Source organism: Mauremys mutica, chromosome 2 (genome assembly GCF_020497125.1).
Source record: "Mauremys mutica isolate MM-2020 ecotype Southern chromosome 2, ASM2049712v1, whole genome shotgun sequence".
In the NCBI taxonomy this organism is placed as follows: Eukaryota; Metazoa; Chordata; order Testudines; family Geoemydidae; genus Mauremys; species Mauremys mutica.
The window spans coordinates 73,460,445-73,479,550 of NC_059073.1; the positions used below are offsets into that span (position 1 = coordinate 73,460,445).

The following is a 19,106-nucleotide window of genomic DNA, read 5'->3' on the forward strand; positions in this document are numbered from 1 at the left end:
GACAGAATGGGGACCAACATGATCGTTCTAATGTGTTTTTGCTTTTCCTTTCCTACTTACTATTGCATGCTCAGAGCACACAATTCATATTATGTCTACACCAGGCGCAATAGTCTCTCCTCTCCAACCAGTGTATATCAGGAGTACAGTAACTCCACTGAAGCTACACTAGTGTAAAATAGGTGTGAGAGGATGAGTGTACAGGGTGCTTGTGACAACTCTAACCTCTTAGAGCATCCACGGCTGCCTTCGAAGAGTAAATGACTTTATAAATTTCATAAGCATCCAGTACACAAGTGACCAACTGGAAGCCCATTGCAACAATTTCATCTGATTGTTTCTTTACTGAGTGGATTAACCAGTGACCATATGGCTGGCCTATGACCTACTAAACATTGGAGTTGGCAGCTGAAGACCATCCTGTGGGAGCAGAAGGCACGTGAGAAAAGTAAAGAGCGGTGGGATTAAACCTTTTTGTCAGAGGTTTCCAGATGTGGCTGCTGCTCTTGAGTGCTTTAGTTTTCAGTGCCCTCCCCTAAGGAGGCCTTACAAGTACTGAACATTTGTCCTCTGAGAACCCTTTAAATCATTTCAGGTTGGGCATTCAAAATCACTAAGTGCTTCTGAAAACCCTTCTCATAAATTTAACGTTTATAGCTAGGGATGGAGGTATTGCTTGTTCTAAAATAGTGATGAGTGGACAGTTACTCCTTTTTTGCTTGACAATAATCTGTTTCACTTCATAATATATACTATTTGGCTTTCATCCTCATTGGATTAGCCATTTGGGAATGGGATTGCAGAATTTCTAAAACACAGAACATGTCCTCTTGTTACTACTACTCGCCTTTCTTTTAAAACTATATCAAAACTAAAACAAAATGATTTTAGAAAACTCCTTAAGAACAAGTATATTCAAACATTATTTACTATACTTAGTTCTTGATTGTTTTTGAAAAGTGTGTGGGGGGAAGCGCTTTATGTATGAACACTTCCCTGTTGAGTACTTAGTACTATCATATTTAAAGAGGGTGATAGACCCATTGCAGATCATTTTCTGACTTCTCCAATTGGCAGCTCAAAGATGAGCTCTCATTCCCTGTATCCAGAATCACTGAACTTTGGACTACGCTGCTACTGCTTCCTTGCAATGATCACCTTTCCATTAATGTGGATGTGGTTTTTAACACCTCTGAAGATTGTGCTTCTTTTGGTAAGTCATGCTTGAGAAGCTATGACTTCTCATCTTTGAGACATAGATTCTTAAGTCTTGGGAAAGGCAGCAGTCTCCCATGGAAAAATATCGCCATCTTGTCTGAAGCAGATATGCTTTCAAAAAAAAAAAAAAACCCTCGGTGGAGTGATTTCAATCTGAAGATGTCAGATCTCTGTTTGAGAGGCTACGTTTCTGGTCTCAAACTCTTCTTTCACTGCAGCTCAGTTGACTGGAATAGCCCAGCAGAAACAAACAGTTAGTTGTATATTTAGTGGTGGTTTTGTTGATGACATTTTCAGTCATTCATGTAAACTCTGTCCTTATGTCCTGCACTAGTGTTACCAGTACAGCTGAGGTGTTTAATTGTGGAAGTAATATATTTTCCCTGTTTGTTCCACCTTCTTATACATTACAAAGAATGCCTTTCAGGCTATTTGGCAGAAGGTGCTTGTGAATGAAGCAGTTGGTAGCAGATGCTTTTGTGTTGAGCAACTTAATTTCCTTTCAGAGCCAAATGTGTCAGCTGTGTCATGGCTGATCTCTCTGGAAGTTAGTTTTTACACCAGTTGGCAGAGCAGCTGCAATGGAAGTGTCATTGTCATGAGTCATCAAGGTACCTTTACATACTTGCCATGTGTGCCAATTGGTAGAGAATAAATGGAATTACTAGGGGTGAGAGAATTGACAAATTATTGGAAGACTGTGGGATTGAGTCACTGTTAGAGATCTTATTTCTATTTGGACATCATTCCTAATGCTTGTGCTTTTGTTTTCTCAGTGTTGTTGAGTGAGACTTTCCTGGTCCTGCATCTTCATTTGTTGATCCACCTATTTTACCTGAACATACATCTGAGCAGAAGCCTTTCCAGCATGCTCTAAAATAAAGTTCAGGCACCGTTCAGTGTTTCAGAACTCACTCCCTTCCTAGAGGTTGGCTTTCTTAACAAAGCAAAGAAATTAGTAACTTAAAGTTGAGCTTGAGCTTTGTCCCCAGTTGCCAATAGAGATCCCACGTTAGGACTTCTCAGTTCTCCCTCTAGATCCCCTCACTCCAGAGAGCCACTCATCCACCATCATTATAGTCAGGTGGGTTATGAGCTACCTGCCTCAGTGAACCAGCAAATCCATTTTCTCCTCTTCTGCAAAATCAATGTGCGCGTAGGGTGGAGCACCGCATGAATTGCTGCCAACCTGTTAAAGTAGGAAAATACATGGGTTGCTTTTCGTGGTCTGTATTAGAAATGACAAATAGTTAGATCTCTTCTGATCACCCGGACTGCATTCTTAAATTTCAGTATTGCTAAACTGAAGTACTGAAAAATTATTATTCAGAAAAATGGCTTAAAATCATGAGATTTAAAAAAAGTAAATATTGGGTTGATTTCATTTGTCTTCTGGTTTCTGAGCCTTTAGGATATACTCAAATTATGTTTTTGAGGTTTTCTATGCAAGCAGGAGGACTGGAACTTAATTTTTTCCAAATGAAAGCTGATATTCTCATGTAATATGATTCCAGGAGCTGGTGCTTTAAGAAAACCCCAGAATATGAGTTGTGGTATAATTATGAGTATTTCCAACACTGACATTGTTAGAAGAAACAAGTAATATCATAGATACTCTAGGGGGCTGTGACCCCTGAAATAATTACTGAGAAATGGCTTTGACCATGAGTGACTCAGTATATTTGTTACAGGAAACAAATTACTCCAGATCCGCATGGAAGTCAATAGAGCTACACCTATTTAGATCAGCTGAGGATCTGGCCAATTATTTAAACAGAATATAAATAGAATCAGTTTTATAGTATGCAGTTCCAACCTTCAGTCCCATGTTCTTAAATCCAAACACACATTATATTCCAGCCTACTTATATCTTCCCTTTAGAATAATTGCAGTTATGTATTGTACATATTACCATTGTAAAACCAGTCTAACCCAAAATATGCAAAGCCTTTTATAAAATCATATTGGAAGCTATTAAATGATATTTTAATCCTAACAGTTCATTTCCTCTTAAATGTTTCCTTTATCATCTTTTGGCCAAACTCAAGTTTGTTTCTGCAGAGATGTATCAAATTCTGCTGATTGTAGAAAATATTTGAGACTGTTTTGGTTCTTGAGAGGAAGCTGACAAAGTAGATGGCCGCTTTTGATTAGCTCAACCTGTGTTATGTGAGGCTTTGTGCTATATATGTTTTCCTCCAGATAATAGAAGTTTTGCTGCTTGTGACAGTCTGTGTGTTTTCCTAATCAATTCAGGAATGTGCTTCCATATTAGTGTACCTCTTAGGAAATTTTACCTTCTTGCAACCTTTAGAGTACATAAATTGTACAGCTCTTCAGGCTCCTCTCCAACATTGGCCTCTCCTTTCCTTTAAAATTACCTCCTCTTGTTTTACTCTTCGGTATTGTAACCCTCATCATTGATAGATGACCTATTTAAATTGCTTCAAACACTTAAAAAAATACAGGGACATTCAATGAAACATTGCTAAGAGGTAATGTTCATAAAGGGCTCTATCCAATTTGCGCTAAACTTGATAGAAAAGACTACCTTTGACTTGAATGGAAGGTAGATAAGACCCAGTATTAGTACTGAGTAGAGGATGAATATTCATTGCTTTTTCCTTGTGTACAATGATCATGATAATAACTCACTTAGCTTTAACCTCCTCTATGCTAATCTGTTTAATTTAGAGCATATAGATTCTCTACCACTTAAAAAATTGTCAAGTGAGTTATGCTTATTGTGAATAATTTTGTTCCCTTTGTTATAGCTGAAGAGTCTAGATATCAAATCAGAAGTATCAGGGAAGGCTAAGCTCCTACAGGAATTTCTATAAAGTTAGATAACCAACTACATTTGAGAAACTTAGCACAATTAGAAGTGATCATGCACTGCTAGTATCCTTATGGACAATTTTGAAGATTAGTCCAGTCCAACTGAAAGAGAAAAGAGCATTTGCTCTGAATATAGAGGTACCTTTTTGAATCTCAAACAAACCACCCCCACAACTTTGTTAAAATTGGCAAAAGCACAGAGAAGGGCAACAAAAATGGTTTTGGGGGTATGGAATAGCTTACATATGAGAAGAGAGAGACACTGGGACTGTTCATCTTAGAAAAGAGATGACTAAGGGGCAATATGATAGAGATCTATAAAATGAATAGTGTGGAGAAAGTGAATAAGGAAGTGTTATTTATCCCTTCACAAGAACCAAGGGTCACTCAATGAAATTAATAGGCAGCAGATTTAAAACAAACAAAAGGAAGTCCTTCACACAGTGCACAATCAACTTGTGGAACTCCTTGCCAGGGGATGTTGTGAAGGCCAAAATTATAACTGGGTTCAGAAAAGAATTAAATAAGTTCACAGAGGTAGGTTCATCAATGGCTATTTGCCAAGACGGGCAGGGATGCAACCTCATGCTCTGGGTGTCCCTAAACATCTGCCAGAAGCTGGGGCAGGATGACGGGATGGATCTCTCGATAAATTGCCATGTTCTGGTCACTTTCTTTGATTTGCCCCCTGTCCCCTTTTGCCTGTTGACTTTTAAGGAAGTGACAAACTGAGTGGTCAAATAGATTATTAAATCAGGAAATTAACATATGCAGCATAGTCTAATGGAGAGAGTATTGCCCTGGGAGCCAGGGGAGCTGAATTCTATTACACATCTGCTGTGCAAGCTTGAGCAAGTCATTTCACCTCATTGTGCCTGTTTCCCATAATTAAAATGGTGATATTTACCTTTATCAAGCACTTTGAGAGCTATGCATGAAAAGCACTTTTCTCTGTGCAAAATAATGCCACCGACTGCAGTTAGATGGGGCCTATGAGCTTGTGTAAAAGAGAAGGGGCTGCTGACAGGTCATTCTTTCTTAAGACCCCATGACTCTGAAATTTGCTCTCTTCCTTAATCTGTAACAGTTCAAATTTGTTAACTCTCCATATTTATCTTCTTTCAGGAGATGAGTAAATGTGCAGGTTAAGGGACTTGGGGTCCTGCTGTGGGAGGGTTAAATTTTATTACATGTTTTCTATTGCCAAAAGTGCCATCTGATCAGAGAAGCAATGTGTTCTAGTGAATAGGATAGTAGCTAAATTCAGAAGTTGGGAAAGGGAGAGCATTGTTTATCTGCCCTGTGTATCATTCCTATTTTCATTCTGAAGTCTGGGAATGTCTAATTCAGTGAATACCAGAAGAGCAAGACAAACATAGGGAGGGTGTAAAATACATCTGTTCTAAATGCCCCATTTTTATATTTTTTGTCCTCCCTTTTATCACCATCTGTTTTCGGAAAAACTTTAATCTCACCCCAAATGCCTGATCCGCTGTTTGATTATCTAGGACAAAGCCAAATTCCGCTTAGGCCAAAGACAGAATTCAGCTCATCTAAATGTATAAACTTACTGCAGCATTCAGGACATGTGGGACTTCAGTGACAACAGAGCATTATTCTTCCAGCTGTCCTATCTGATGCAATCAATTGCAGATATTTAAAATTGCCACCACTGTAGTCATAGTTGTCACCGACTGTATTGACTTGGAGCCTAATCCGGAGCCTATGAAAGTCAATGCGAGTTTTCCCATTGATTTAAAGGCTTTCAATCAGGCCCATAGAGTATGAAGGAATAGATTTGGGGAATCAAGATAGGTGACTGGTACTAATAGGCAGTGACGCTCCCTGAGTCCCCAGAGGATGGTCAATGAGGTCAAAAGGGGATCCTCTAAAGGAAGAGGGACAAGTGGGGGGCTTTGTGTGTAGTTAGAGGGACTGTGAGATGACACTTGAAGAAAGAATCGATATTCTAGATTGGTGGGGTCTCAAACTTTTTTTTTCCACGGACCACTTGAAAATTGCTGAGGGTCTCGGTGGACCACTTAATGATCTTTTCAAATGTTATTTGTACCGTTAGCTAACTATTGTAAAGCACTTTGGATAAAATGATCTAGATTAAAAAAAGTTAATAATAATAATTTTTTTGTTCTACAAATAAAAGCAGACAACTCATATTTTAATATCCGTAGTCTTACATTTCTAATGTGATAGATGTTCCCTCTCTCCCCCGCCGCAGCGGCCCCCGAGCTGGGGCTGGGAAGGAGGGGGGGGTGTCTCCCCCGCTGCAGCGGCCCCCGAGCTGGGGCTGGGAAGGAGGGGGGGGGGTCTCTCCCCCGCCGCAGCGGCCCCCGAGCTGGGGAAAGTTGCCTCTTTGGCCGCTGCAGCCCTGCACGTCCCAAATTCCCCCCCACTCTCTCTTCTCACCCTACTGCCCCCTCCCACTTACTCCCTATTCCCCCCAAGGCCACCACCTTACCTTATGTGTGTCTTCTCCAGGGTCCAGGCACCTAATTAGTGGAGCCATGCCTGTGTGGCTCCACTAATTAGGATGGTGGTCCTGTATTCTCTCGTGTGCGGCTGGCTGCTTAGGGGCACACCTTAGAGGGAACTATCGGCAGACCACCTGAATGAAGCTCATGGACCAAACTGAAGAGAGCTAGCCTACGTGTTCTTGTTTGACCTCCGGTGATGATGTGAACCAGAGGTTGTCATCTTGGTAAAAGTGGGGATACTGAGAATCCTGAATGAGATCTATCAGAGCACAATTAAACTGAGCCAGCTGTCCACAGAAATGACCGGCAATAGCTCTCTTTAATGGGTCTGAACCAGTGCATAATGATGATCATTGCTGTGGTATGCTACTTGAGGCTCCCTCAATCAGGAGAGGTGCTAATTTAAAGGACCATTGGTTTTCAGGCCTCTGGTGTGTTGCTGCTAGATGCTCAAGTATTTTGAGGTGCACTTTGGGTCATCGTCTGGTCCTGCTGTTGGTCAGGACACTTCTTTCTTCCCCTCACTTTCCCACCAGACCTCTATGAGGATGACAGAAGAAGGGTAGTGGTGGTGTGGAAGAAGGAAAAAGTCAGGAGTGAGTGAAGGAAGAAGATAGGGCAGTTATGAATAATGCTTCAGTGGAGTAGAGTGAACAGACCAGGGGGCAAAAGGCGTTAAGGTTAAGACACTGGGAAGAACTGAGTTATGGATTGCATGTGAGAAGAGGAAACTTGAACATCATATAAACACAGGGCAGAGAAGCCAATTGTGACACTTCTCAGGACAGCCAGGACTGAGAGTCACTTTTACTCTTGCCTCTAGCATGAGGGAGTCTGACCTGTGCCTGGCTGTCTGTCAGCTCTCTAACACTACCAGCCTTTCAGCTACTCAAGCACGCTCCGCTGGGCTATGCCAGCCCTGTTTTCACCTGGCAGGTTAACAATAGATGTACCCCAAATCCCTTTGAAGCATTGCCTTGGGATATGGTCCCTGACGCTGGCTAGTCAGAGAAATTCCAGACCCTCTGTACCTGAATGTGCACTGTACTGCAGTTTACCAATTTTACAATTTTTACAATTCTACACTGCACTTGTGAAGCACTTATAATAAAACAAAAGTAGGTTTATTTAAGAAAGGGTAAAGACTTAAGTAGATATGAGAGAAAGTAATATAAATGGTTACAAAATAATCACAAAATGCAAACCTTAATAGTTAACTTTCTTTTTTTACCTAATCAGGTAGGTTTTCCTCCCACCTTCAGAGTTCTGTCTGTTGCAGAGCTAGCTGATTTCCCAAGAACTAGGATCCAAACGTTCATGACAATACCCTGCTTCACAAGGGGTTTCCTCAGTGAATAGATTCAGACTGTTTCTCCCTTCTCTGTGTTATACTGTAGACTGTGCTTTGTTTCTATTCAGACTGGACGAACTCCTGTCTTGTTGTAAAGTTTATTTTTTACCTCCATATGGTTTCAATTGTTTGAAGTTGCCTGTTATGGTTTTCCACTTAGTATTGCTTAAGGCTAAATATCTGAGCCTTGCATTGCAACATCGGCTAAACAGGGAGGGGTAACGGACTCTCCTTTGCATGAATTGACCATCACCAAACACATTATTCTTTGGTGACTAATTGTTACGTATAGTCCATAAAGCATACTTTCAATATAAATACATTATTCCTTAAATATTACCCGTACATACATTACACAATGTTTATGAATCATGACAAGTTATGAGCTTTCTGTAGATACCTTGTGTTACTATTTATGGATAAATATCCTGCAAGATGTTTGCTATAGTGAGTCAGTCCTGAGGTGATTTTTTTTTTGCAAAGAACAGGGGACCTTTTGCCAAGGGGTCTTCATGTCACACCAGTATAAAGAACTGAGAAGTGGGGGAACTGGTTAGCATAAAAGGAAGAGAAAATAATATTATTCACAGCAGATAGATTGCAATAAGGCGAGATGGGAGTGTTGGAGCCTGGAGACCAGGAGGCTGCAATATTGATGTGGGGATAACCGGAGAATAGGCTAATGCTTTAGCAACTTGCATAAAGAAGCTGTGGAGGAAAAATTCTCAGAGTTTTCAAGAGACTAGATGTCTGAGGATGTAACATATAATGTTGATCTGTCTTTGTCAAGAAACCCTGTTACCAACTATGTATCATGAAATCCATTGCTTTTCTTGCCATCCAGAACATTTCAATCATACTTTTAAAGTTAACTTCTGAATTCTCCTCTGTGACTATAGCCTATTTAAATCTGGAAGAAATTGGTGTGCACTCTAGCGTTTTAAATCGTACTGGTTATGAACTGTTCTTCTGAGACATCCCACAAAGTACATGCTGCTAACTCTGCAAACATTGAGAATGCCACCACATGAAAATCTGGCATATCCCTGTAATGGTTTGATGCATTTATCCGGAGAGAGAAGACCGAGAACTGCATTTGTCTATCAGATAGAAGATCACATGTAATGGTGCTAGTCTGCATAACAAAATTTAAGTCCCAGTGGATTGGACCATGCAGTTATGTCAGAGACATTAATAAAGCCTTGAGAGAGTAATGAAAATTTACCAGCCCAGGTACAAACCTATGTGTGTGCCCTTTCCCAATGATGGAAAAAACCAATGGTACATTTGTGTGAGTGTGTGTGTGTTTGTTTAAAAAAAAAAAGCCTTTCATGGCACAAGGGGAGGATTAGACTATTACAAAATTGGAAATGTACATGATATAACTAATCCTACCAACAGTCACAACTCACTCAGTACAATCACTTCAAAGTGAACTCTTGCCTTTTGGTCCTCTCAACTCCTGGATAAGGTATCTCTAAAGATTCATCTAGAGCTCAGGGCAACTTTTCATCCTTTTGCCAGCAATGAACCTAGATTGCTTACCAGACTATAGACAATATTCCATTTACTCTAAAACAGACCTATTAAATCTGTTCCTGCTTCCTTAATGGAGAGATGAATCCAGTCGTAGCCCTGAGTGATGCTTACTCCTTGTGCACAGCTATTTGAAGATCCATGTTAGTGGAAAATGCTGTGTTTGTATTTGCTGTGTGAACTCACTTAAATGGTAAACATATATTCTGTTAAGAACAAGGGCATCCTTTAGTTAAAGGAGTGATTGTCAGGGACCAGACCAGCTAGAACCAGCTGCTGCCCTTCTCCCTGCCTAACTTTGCTGCTAGGCAACCAATGAGCCCAGCTGCACTGCCTTGAAACTGACAGTGGCCACAGCCCTTGATTGGTTGCTGCTTTAGAAGCCCTGGTTATAAGCATGGTCCCCACAGCAAGAGCAGCTCCTGTGTACAATGACTGCAGCTGTTTCACCTTGTTCCAGTCCCTGTTTTATTTTAGCCCTACTGCAGCCTGCTCCCAGTCCTTGCTCTTACTTTGGTCCAGCCCCTTCTCCCCTCTGGCTTTGACCTATGACAGGGGTCTGCAACCTTTCAGAAGTGTTGTGCCGAGTCTTCATTTATTCACTCTAATTTAAGATTTTGCGTGCCAGTAATACATTTTAACGTTTTTAGAAGATCTTTCTATAAGTCTACTTTATAATATATAACTAAACTATTGTTGTATGTAAACAAGGTTTTTAAAATGTTTAAGAAGCTTCATTTAAAATTAAATTAAAATGCAGAGCCCCCTGGACTGGTGGTCAGGACCCGGGCAGTGTGAGTGCCACTGAAAATCAGCTCGCGTGCTGCCTTCGGCACGCATGCCATAGGTTGCCTACCCCTGACTTATGGCTTTGATCCCTGGCTCTGCCTCTGGCTTATGATTCTAGCTGACTCTCTGGTTATGGTATCTGGTTTCTGCTTCTTTGGTATTGAACCCAGGTCTAGACTTTGGTTTACATCCCACGCCCCTGGCTTTGGTATTTGGCATCTGTCTCTCCAGTACTGACTCTTGTTTCCTGCACTCTGCCCACTCTGGACCCAGCTCTAACCAGTAGGTAAAACTCTTGCTTCCCCCAGTAGGCTTGACTGCCCATGGCCTGATCAGCTACAGTAATGTAAACTTAAGAGGGGAATTTCTAATGCTTCTAACTGAATGTTAGTAGTGTTATGTGAACTGACAAACTACATTGCTATGATACAGTATTGGAGAGTATTGCCAGTCAATAGATGGCACCATGATTTATGTAAGAATTATGTTTAAGGATGGACCTTCTTCTATTTAGGTTACTCTTAACCTTTTAGTAGGAGCCTGAGAGAGAGAATTGCTGAGGTCAACAAGAGTGATTGGTTTTCTAGCTCCATTCACTTTTAGTAAAGCCTAGAATCAGAATTCTTTTTTTTCCCCCACATCTCCTTTTCCTGTTTGTGTGGCCTAATGCAGATATGGAGTTCACTGGGGTGTTCCTCAACCTTTACTAAGACTTACACCCAAGATTCCATGTAAATTAGATATAATTTGCTCTGGTTTTTTTTGAGCAAGTACAAAATCTGGAAGAGTACTTCCCCTCTATTTTGACTGTATATGTTCTCATTAACAGGGCATAGATGTGTATTCTTTTATTTTTTACATATGACTTTAGAATGATTAGGTCTGAACATAAACACATGATATTGGTTCATGAATATTCCCAGTCAGACTGGACCTGTATACACAGTAATGATGATATATTTCCTTTTCACACATTTGGCTTTTCATAGAATCATAGAATCATAGAATTCAAGATCAGAAGGGACCATTATGATCATCTAGTCTGACCTCCTGCAAGATGCAGGCCACATTAGCCGATCTACCCACTCTTTTAGCAAGCGACCCCTGCCCCATGCTTCGGAGGAAGGCGAAAAACCTCCAGGGACACTGCCAATCTGCCCTGGAGGAAAATTCCTTCCCGACCCCAAATATGGCGGTCAGCTGAACCCCGAGCATGCGGGCAAGACTCTCCAGCCATACCCTCTGAAAGAGGTTAAGAATATCATATTATTGACCCAATTAAGTACCAGTTTGGCACTTAATTGACCTATTGACTAAGCCCGTTATCCTATTATACCATCTCCTCCATAAACTTGTCTAGCTTAATCTTAAAGTCATGGAGGTCCTTCGCCCCTACTGTTTCCCTCGGTAGGCTGTTCCAGTATTGCACTCCCCTGATGGTTAGAAACCTTCGTCTAATTTCAAGCCTAAATTTCCTGACTGACAATTTATATCCGTTTGTCCTCGTGTCTACATTAGCACTGAGCTGAAATAATTCCTCTCCTTCCCTGGTATTTATCCCTCTGATATATTTAAAGAGTGCAATCATATCTCCCCTTATCCTTCTTTTGGTTAAGGAAAACAAACCGAGCTCCTCAAGTCTCCTGTCATACGACAGGCCTTCCATTCCTCGGATCATTCTAGTGGCCCTTCTTTGTACCCGTTCCAGTTTTAACTCATCCTTCTTAAACATGGGAGACCAAAACTGCACACAATACTCCAAATGAGGTCTCACCAACGCCTTATATAACGGGACTAGCACTTCCTTATCCCTACTAGAAATACCCCGCCTAATGCAACCCAAGACCGCATTAGCTTTTTTAACGGCCACATCACATTGCCTACTCATAGTCATCCTACGATCAACCAGGACTCCCAGGTCCTTCTCCTCCTCCGTTACTTCCAACTGGTGCGTCCCTAGCTTATAACTAAAATTCTTGTTAGTCATCCCTAAATGCATAACCTTACACTTCTTTTATTTTATTTCGGGCAGCTCTTGCAATTAGCCAGTAACTCCCACGTAGTGATGTTTGTGGAAGATTATAATTTACAGATGCTCCCGATTTAAGTGACAGTATTATGAATATAGGAATTTAGAGATGTGCCCTGGAAGCTGGGGTTGAGAACACAATGTAGCTGTGTACAGCAGTTCACCACAGAAGCTCTTCAGTTTGTTTTATTAAAAGTTGCATTCCTTTCTCATGCTCTAGTTTGTTGTTTAATGAACCCCACAATCATCACACCCCATGTGGTGCATGAAAGGCTGTATTAAAATGGTAAGCTATTGCCTTAAATGTTCAGTTTTGTTTTTTTTCCCTGGCCCTGATCACAGGCGAGGGCGTCTTTCGGGAACTGAGATCTGGGCCTAGCAGAGTCAGTCTGCACACAGCTAGTTTAGAATAAGGTTGGGTGAGTTGTGCCTCTCTGTTTTAGGGAGCAGCCTGTTTTGTGTCTCTCTGCTTTGGTGTTCTTGTGTGTTGTTGTTCTGAATACCAAGAAATTCACTGTTATGTTGCAGCCTCCTAGCAAGAGTATTTAATTAACTTTTCTGTTTGTATGCGGTGGAACATAACACTTCACATCCAGTTTCTCTCCAGCACTGTCCCTTTCATCATCCACATTTTCTGTGTAAGGAGAAGGATTTGCTGCTGTTATAGCTGAGCCATCAGAGTGCCATGAGAGAAAGTAGAAATCTGACTATTCTATATGTCTATTTTCATCGCAGTGTGTATATATATAACGGGATTGAGCCCCTGTTCTGCATGGCACAGTACAAACAATAGGAAGACACAGTCCATACCCCAAAGAGTTTACATTCTCATGAAGCCAACAGCCATGATAACTTCCTGGTCTGAGAAGTTTCAGGTATGTGTACAGTCAGAAACAGTGGGCAATACTTGTCAGACACTGTCCCATGAGATAGTTGGGTTGACTGTTGCCCACTAGTACAATATAAACGTCTCTCTTTGAACTCTGTATTGGTGTAGGTGTTTCCTCTTCTCTTCTGTGAGGGGGGGGAAAGATCCTTTAATATAATTTTGTCAGCTACTTGCTCTAAATGGATGGTTGTCATTCCTGTGTGTTTCTGGTAGAGATTTAGTTTTTTGTCTCTTTCCCCCTCCCCGTAATTTTAAAAAAAGTTATTTGAGAAATGGGAGATGGAAATATATATAGACAGACAAAATAACCAGCAGACAGGGGCGGCTCCAGGCCCCAGCACACCTAGCGCGTGCTTGGGGCGGCATGCCGCAGGGGGCGCTCTGCCGGTCGCCGGGAGGGCGGCAGGCAGGCAGCCTTTGGCGGCATGTCTGTGGAGGGTCCGCTGGTCCCGCGGCTCCATTGGAGCTGCGGGACCGGCGACCAGCAGAGGCGCCCCCCACGGCATGCCGCCGTGCTTGAGGCGGTGAAATGTCTAGAGCCACCCCTGCCAGCAGAGGTCCTTGCACAGGCTGTTTTGGAGCTACAGTGCCAGGTTCATACAGGTCCAGTGAAATCTTTCTAATTCTCATGTGCTCTGCTGTAAGTAGTGTATAAGAATTTAAATGATGGTTATAACTCAGTGTAGGACAGACACGTCAAGTTTGTATTTGTGCATGAATTGCTTGTGACTAACTGAATATTTAACTCCAGAGTTGTCCATTTGCAAGGTCACCTGTCAGTTTCCTAAGTGTACTGTATGTTGTTTGTATACCTTTATGCTTCAGTATTTCAATGTGCACTATGAAGTAATGGATATAAACTTCTGAGACTAGAATCTGTCCTTAAATAACCATTATGTAAAAAATTTTATTTTTTGTGCAGGAGTACAAAATTGCACACCAAAATTGCAAGAAATTAAAGTGGGTCTATTCTGATTCAAAATCACTCTGTAGAAAGGGGTTCCTCTTCAGGGCATGTTCTCATGTAGCTGGTGCATTCCACAGCCTCTTGTGTTACTGTCCCCTCCTAGTACTGTAAAGAAGAATGGTCTTGTGTATTAAGGCATAGGCGTGGGAGTTGGAAGATGCGGGTTCTCCCAGCCTTGCCACAGACCTCCTGTGACCTTGGGTAATTCACTTGTGCTCTCTATGCATCTGTAAACTGTATTTTGCAAAACCTCATCAGATTGTTCTGATGGTAACAGTGTTTATAAAGCAGAATTGAGAAGTTTTAGTATTTGTATGCATGTGCAGTCACTCTGGGGGGGAAAGTTCTGAGCATGTCACTTCAGCAATAATTTCAATTAGAATTTCCATTTTTGACATGTATTTGCTGATAAATTTGCTACAAAGCTCCTTTTTGGCAAATTAATAAAGCGGAGACACCCAGTTTTGACAGATATTGGCAATTTGGTTCACATCTATTCTGGGTAAAGCCTAGTACAGTTAAAAAGATATCTGATCTATCTAGGCTTTTATATGGTGATGTCTGAGCACCAAGCATCCTGGAATTATTTAACAGATGAAGCTTGAAGCTCTGAGTGAGGAAAAGAGGAAGGATGGTCCAGGGTTAAATTGAGAGACCTGGTTCAATTACCTGCTCAACCACAGACTTCCTGAATGGCCTTTGGAAGGTACTTTGTGTCTGTGATCTTCAGTTCCCCCATCTGTAAAATGGGGATAATAGTGCTTTCCTAGCTCTAAGGGTGGTGGTGGTGTGAGGATCAATACATTAAAAGATTGTGAGGTGCTCAGATACCATGGTAATAGACAGTGTGCTTCGTTACACAGCATGGACTTCCAGATCTCCTAAGTGAAGGGATCAGTCTCTTAGGAGAAACTGAAGGGTATATAAATGTAGGCATATGAGTTCACTGAATTATTTTCTGTTTGAATGTGCTTGGCAATATTTCATACCATCACTTATCTGTATATCTATGGCTGTCAGCACCATCCAGGCCCTCAAATGAAACTGATTAACAATGGTGCACAACTGACATCAAGGAATGCAGAGATCAAGGACGCATGAAAAATATTCTGCTGTTTCTGTACCAATGAATATTGAGAAGTAAGTTTTGTTTTTTTTCCAGCGAACTTTCAATTTAATTAGCTTTTATATCACTTAAACCCCTAAAACTAAAGATGCCTGAAGAGTTCAGATAAGTCAGCTTTCCAGTTGTTTCCAAATGTAAAATTGAAAGAATAAAAACAATCTGAAAGATATAGCAGGAGAATGATTGATTGAACTCCTTTCCTTCATGTACGTGTTGTAATCCATCACTACTTTGGCAATGATTCTCTATTCTAGTACATTCTAGTACAAAGACTATAGGAATTAATATCTTGAAAGCTCATAACTGTTCATTATAAGGAGACCTATTTTTAAATATGATAAATGTGTTTGAAGGTGGAATGAAATTTTATTTAATATAATTGCAGAGCAGGTTTTCTGACATTGTCAATTGTTAAATGACAATCTTTATTGTGGCATCACTTTGAAATAATGATAAAGTTTACTTGCTGCGAACATTACATTTTATTGTGAATGACATATTTTGGATTCTGGAGAATTAGATAATTGCCTTTTTTAAGTTGTAAAACCAACAGAAGAGCTCAGTGCACAAATTTCCAAACATCTTTAGAGAAGTGGATATCTGTAAGTCCTAAGGGCACCATGTCTGTGCACAGAACGAAAGTTATAAAGCATGATCCCTGAAGCAGAACTGCTACCATGTGTGAACGCTTAGTGTGTACCTGCAAATGCTAATCCATAATGACAGGAAATCCACAAAGTCCTCAAGTCAAAATAAATATATACTCTGAACAAAATTCTGAAGTCTTTAGCTGTGACAGACAAAATCAGCCATTTGCTTTGCCTACAGGGGGACAGAGGCTGGCCCATGGAATAGGAGGTTGTCTCCAAGACAGCTTCAGACTCAGAGCAGAGTAGCATCAAGACTTTCATGAGGCAAGGAATCTAATAAGCCCTTAGCTCAGGCAGTGCTTGAGTGGATCACTGAGTCCTACTTCTCTCTAAATCTTATCTAGAAGCCTTAATATCTTCACTCAGAAATTACCTTTGAAAAGCCTTCAAAGGGCTCTCCCTAGGCAGCTGATTCTAAGGCTTCTTTCACTGTTTTCAGAGACTTAATTGGGGGTGAATGCAAAACCTCTGCTTCTGTGAACGGGAATTCAGATTCCATAGCCACTCCAGCTCGCAATACTTTTACCATGTATACTAAGAGCGTCATCTCTGAGGATAGTAGCTCCCTCAGAAGTTCTGAGTCTCTGAAGGAGAGGCAGTCTTGGGGATAGCTTGGTCCTACCCCTTTGATATCTTTGAAGATCAAGACCTGGAAGTTGATCTTGATTGTATCTTCAACATACACCGCACTGACTGGATTACTGTAGAGATGTGTTCCTGTCAACTTGTGTTTATTAACAGGTGAGCTGCTATGTTTTCTATCAGTTTGAGGTTTTATTTGAACTTATTCCCAAGTCAAGTGTCTTGTAGTGCTCAAGCCTGGAGATCAAGAAAAGACTGATCGCTATGGTTGGGTCTGCTTTTTTGGTAAGATGAGGCAGTCTTCTGGTCAGCTGACAGCAGAAGCTGTTTTGTTTTATTAAGGTGGAGAACATGAGGTCTCTCGAGCCGTATACTCTTTTAATGATTGTGGGGCAGATTTCCATCACCCTTCATGCAGGGTGATGGAAAAGTGTTGGTTAGTTCTTTGACAGTGATAGTGATTAGAAGACACTGCTTTTTCCTCTTTGTGGCTTCAAAGTATTCCTCATGCAGGAGTTGATCTTGTTCTGACACTTCAAGAGCTTGGGGATGGAATGTTATGCAACTGAGATTAAGGGACCATATAACTGGGTGTCATGTGTGCATTTCAGACATTGGTGTCTGACATTCTTCCTTGAAGTACTGAATAGCTGCTGTATAGGACCTAGCAGAGAAAAGCCGTGGGGAACTCGGCTGAGATCCTGTGCAGCACGTGTACCAGAGGTATATAAACTGATGAATGATGACCCAGAGTGTTGTTTCCTCCCCCTTGTCTCAGGAAAAAAATTTGCCTTGATGTGATTAAGTCAGTTTTGCTTCTGGGATTCAGTAACGCAGCTGCAGTATTCAAAACCTTCACTGTGGAATACAAGAGCTAAAAAAGTTTGATAGACCACTGTCCAATAAACATGACTGACTGAATGCAGATCCTGTTTCATGAATTTAAGAAGCACTAATGGATTAAATGCGAGAGTATCCACAAACCAATCAGCAGAAGAGAGAAGAACCCTTTATCTTCCACGCATGTTGTCCTGAGATCTTCAAAAAGGTATTAATATAAGGCAACAGCATACAGCTGTCAAGGCCCCATGATGTAGCTGTCAAGTAGCATTTGCCAAAAGAAACTTGCTTCATTACACTTGAACCTCTCCATTGCTCATTAGGATCTCACCAGATGGGGATTCAGTATCTTGAAGGCAGTTGTCCCATGTGAAGTAGTTTGTTACTGACACTGAAAGATTATCTGCAAACTGATCTGGAACTTTCTTGTTGTACTTCAATTAATATCGATGTAGGATACAGCTTTATCATTTGATGAAAAGGATTGAATGCATGGGGCTGATAACTTTGCTGGCTAATAATTGAACACTTTTCCTACAGCAGAATCTACAATTATCTGGTAATAAGATTTTGTAGTACAATCTCTAATTTTATTTAAAAAACTGCAATTCAGATTTTTCATAGTTTAAATACAAGAGCATTTTTCTAGTCTATCCAGTGTACAAATTGTGCATAATTGTTTTTGACTCACAAATATTTCATTGTATTTATTTGTAAGCTTAATCAGATGAGTAACTATGCTAATAGAAATTGGTTTATTTGCTTAATTTTCTATTCATTTAACTAATTCCATGTTCACATTGTCAACTGCACATGGCACTTGTAACAAAAGGCAAATTTCTTAGTGTAAAGATGTGGTTCAGTTAAGCTGTATATGCACTCATTAGCTTTAAAAGATGACAACATGTACAGTAATAACGCATCAAAATCTCATTCATTGAAATTTTATCTTGTTTAAAAGATAACTTGTATTTTTTCTTTTATTTGCACAGTGTTCAGTATAAACCTAAGAGAACAAAGGAGTGGCATATGGGATCACAGTAATTGCCATTAGTCAGGCATCCTATTTCTGAAACTGGAATGTACCAGATGCTGCAATGGAAGGCGTAAAACCACCAGTCTTAAAATTGTAAATGTGCTTGAAAATACATTTGTTTACGTAACTTTTCTGTGATAGGTCTTGAGCTAGTCATCTTTTCTTTGTCTACAACTTTCATTTACAACATAATCTGATAGGGATATGTAGGACAGAAGAGAAAATGGCAATGGAAATGTATGTTAAAAGTCAGTTAAAATAATTCTCCACACACATGAATGATCTGAAAGATCAAAGAACAGATCCTGAGGTCTTTATTGAGCTCTTACCAAACCATATGTCCATTGACTTCAGTGGGAGTGTGCTGGCTGAGGACCTCAGAATATAACCCTCAGGATTTTCTGCATTAAGTCACTAGAGGTGGGAAAAAGTGAGCTTTGTCATGGAACTGATGAAGAGAAGACTTGATTTGATGATCATTTTAGTGGTGGAAAACAGCCTTAAATAGTGAATGCCATCGATCTTATTTGCAAGCATTATATTTTTTACGATCTCTAAAGGTCCTTGCTTGGCCACACAGAAGGGAGTAGGGCTGGGCAAAAAACCTTCCTATCCCTCTACTGCATGGCTGAGCCAAGGGCCTCTTACAATAGCAGAGTGCAAGGACTGCTCAATCCTGTTCCCTTTTGGGGAGCAAGTCAAGGAAAAGGCTAGAGAAGAAGTTGAGTTGTTTCCTCTGCAAAGTCTCTGGAGTGGGATGAT

General features: G+C 40.7%; 1 protein-coding gene and 1 long non-coding RNA gene across 2 annotated transcripts in view; both read left to right on the plus strand.

The window, feature by feature from the left end:
• PXDNL (peroxidasin like) overlaps positions 1-19,106 on the plus strand; it is a 282,705-nt gene that overhangs the window by 40,565 nt on the left and 223,034 nt on the right. The gene's annotated exons all lie outside the window — the stretch shown is intronic.
• On the plus strand, positions 13,013-18,603 carry LOC123364099. Its single transcript, XR_006576996.1, has 3 exons — positions 13,013-13,129; positions 15,131-15,250; positions 18,301-18,603. It is a non-coding gene; the product is annotated as an uncharacterized LOC123364099 (long non-coding RNA).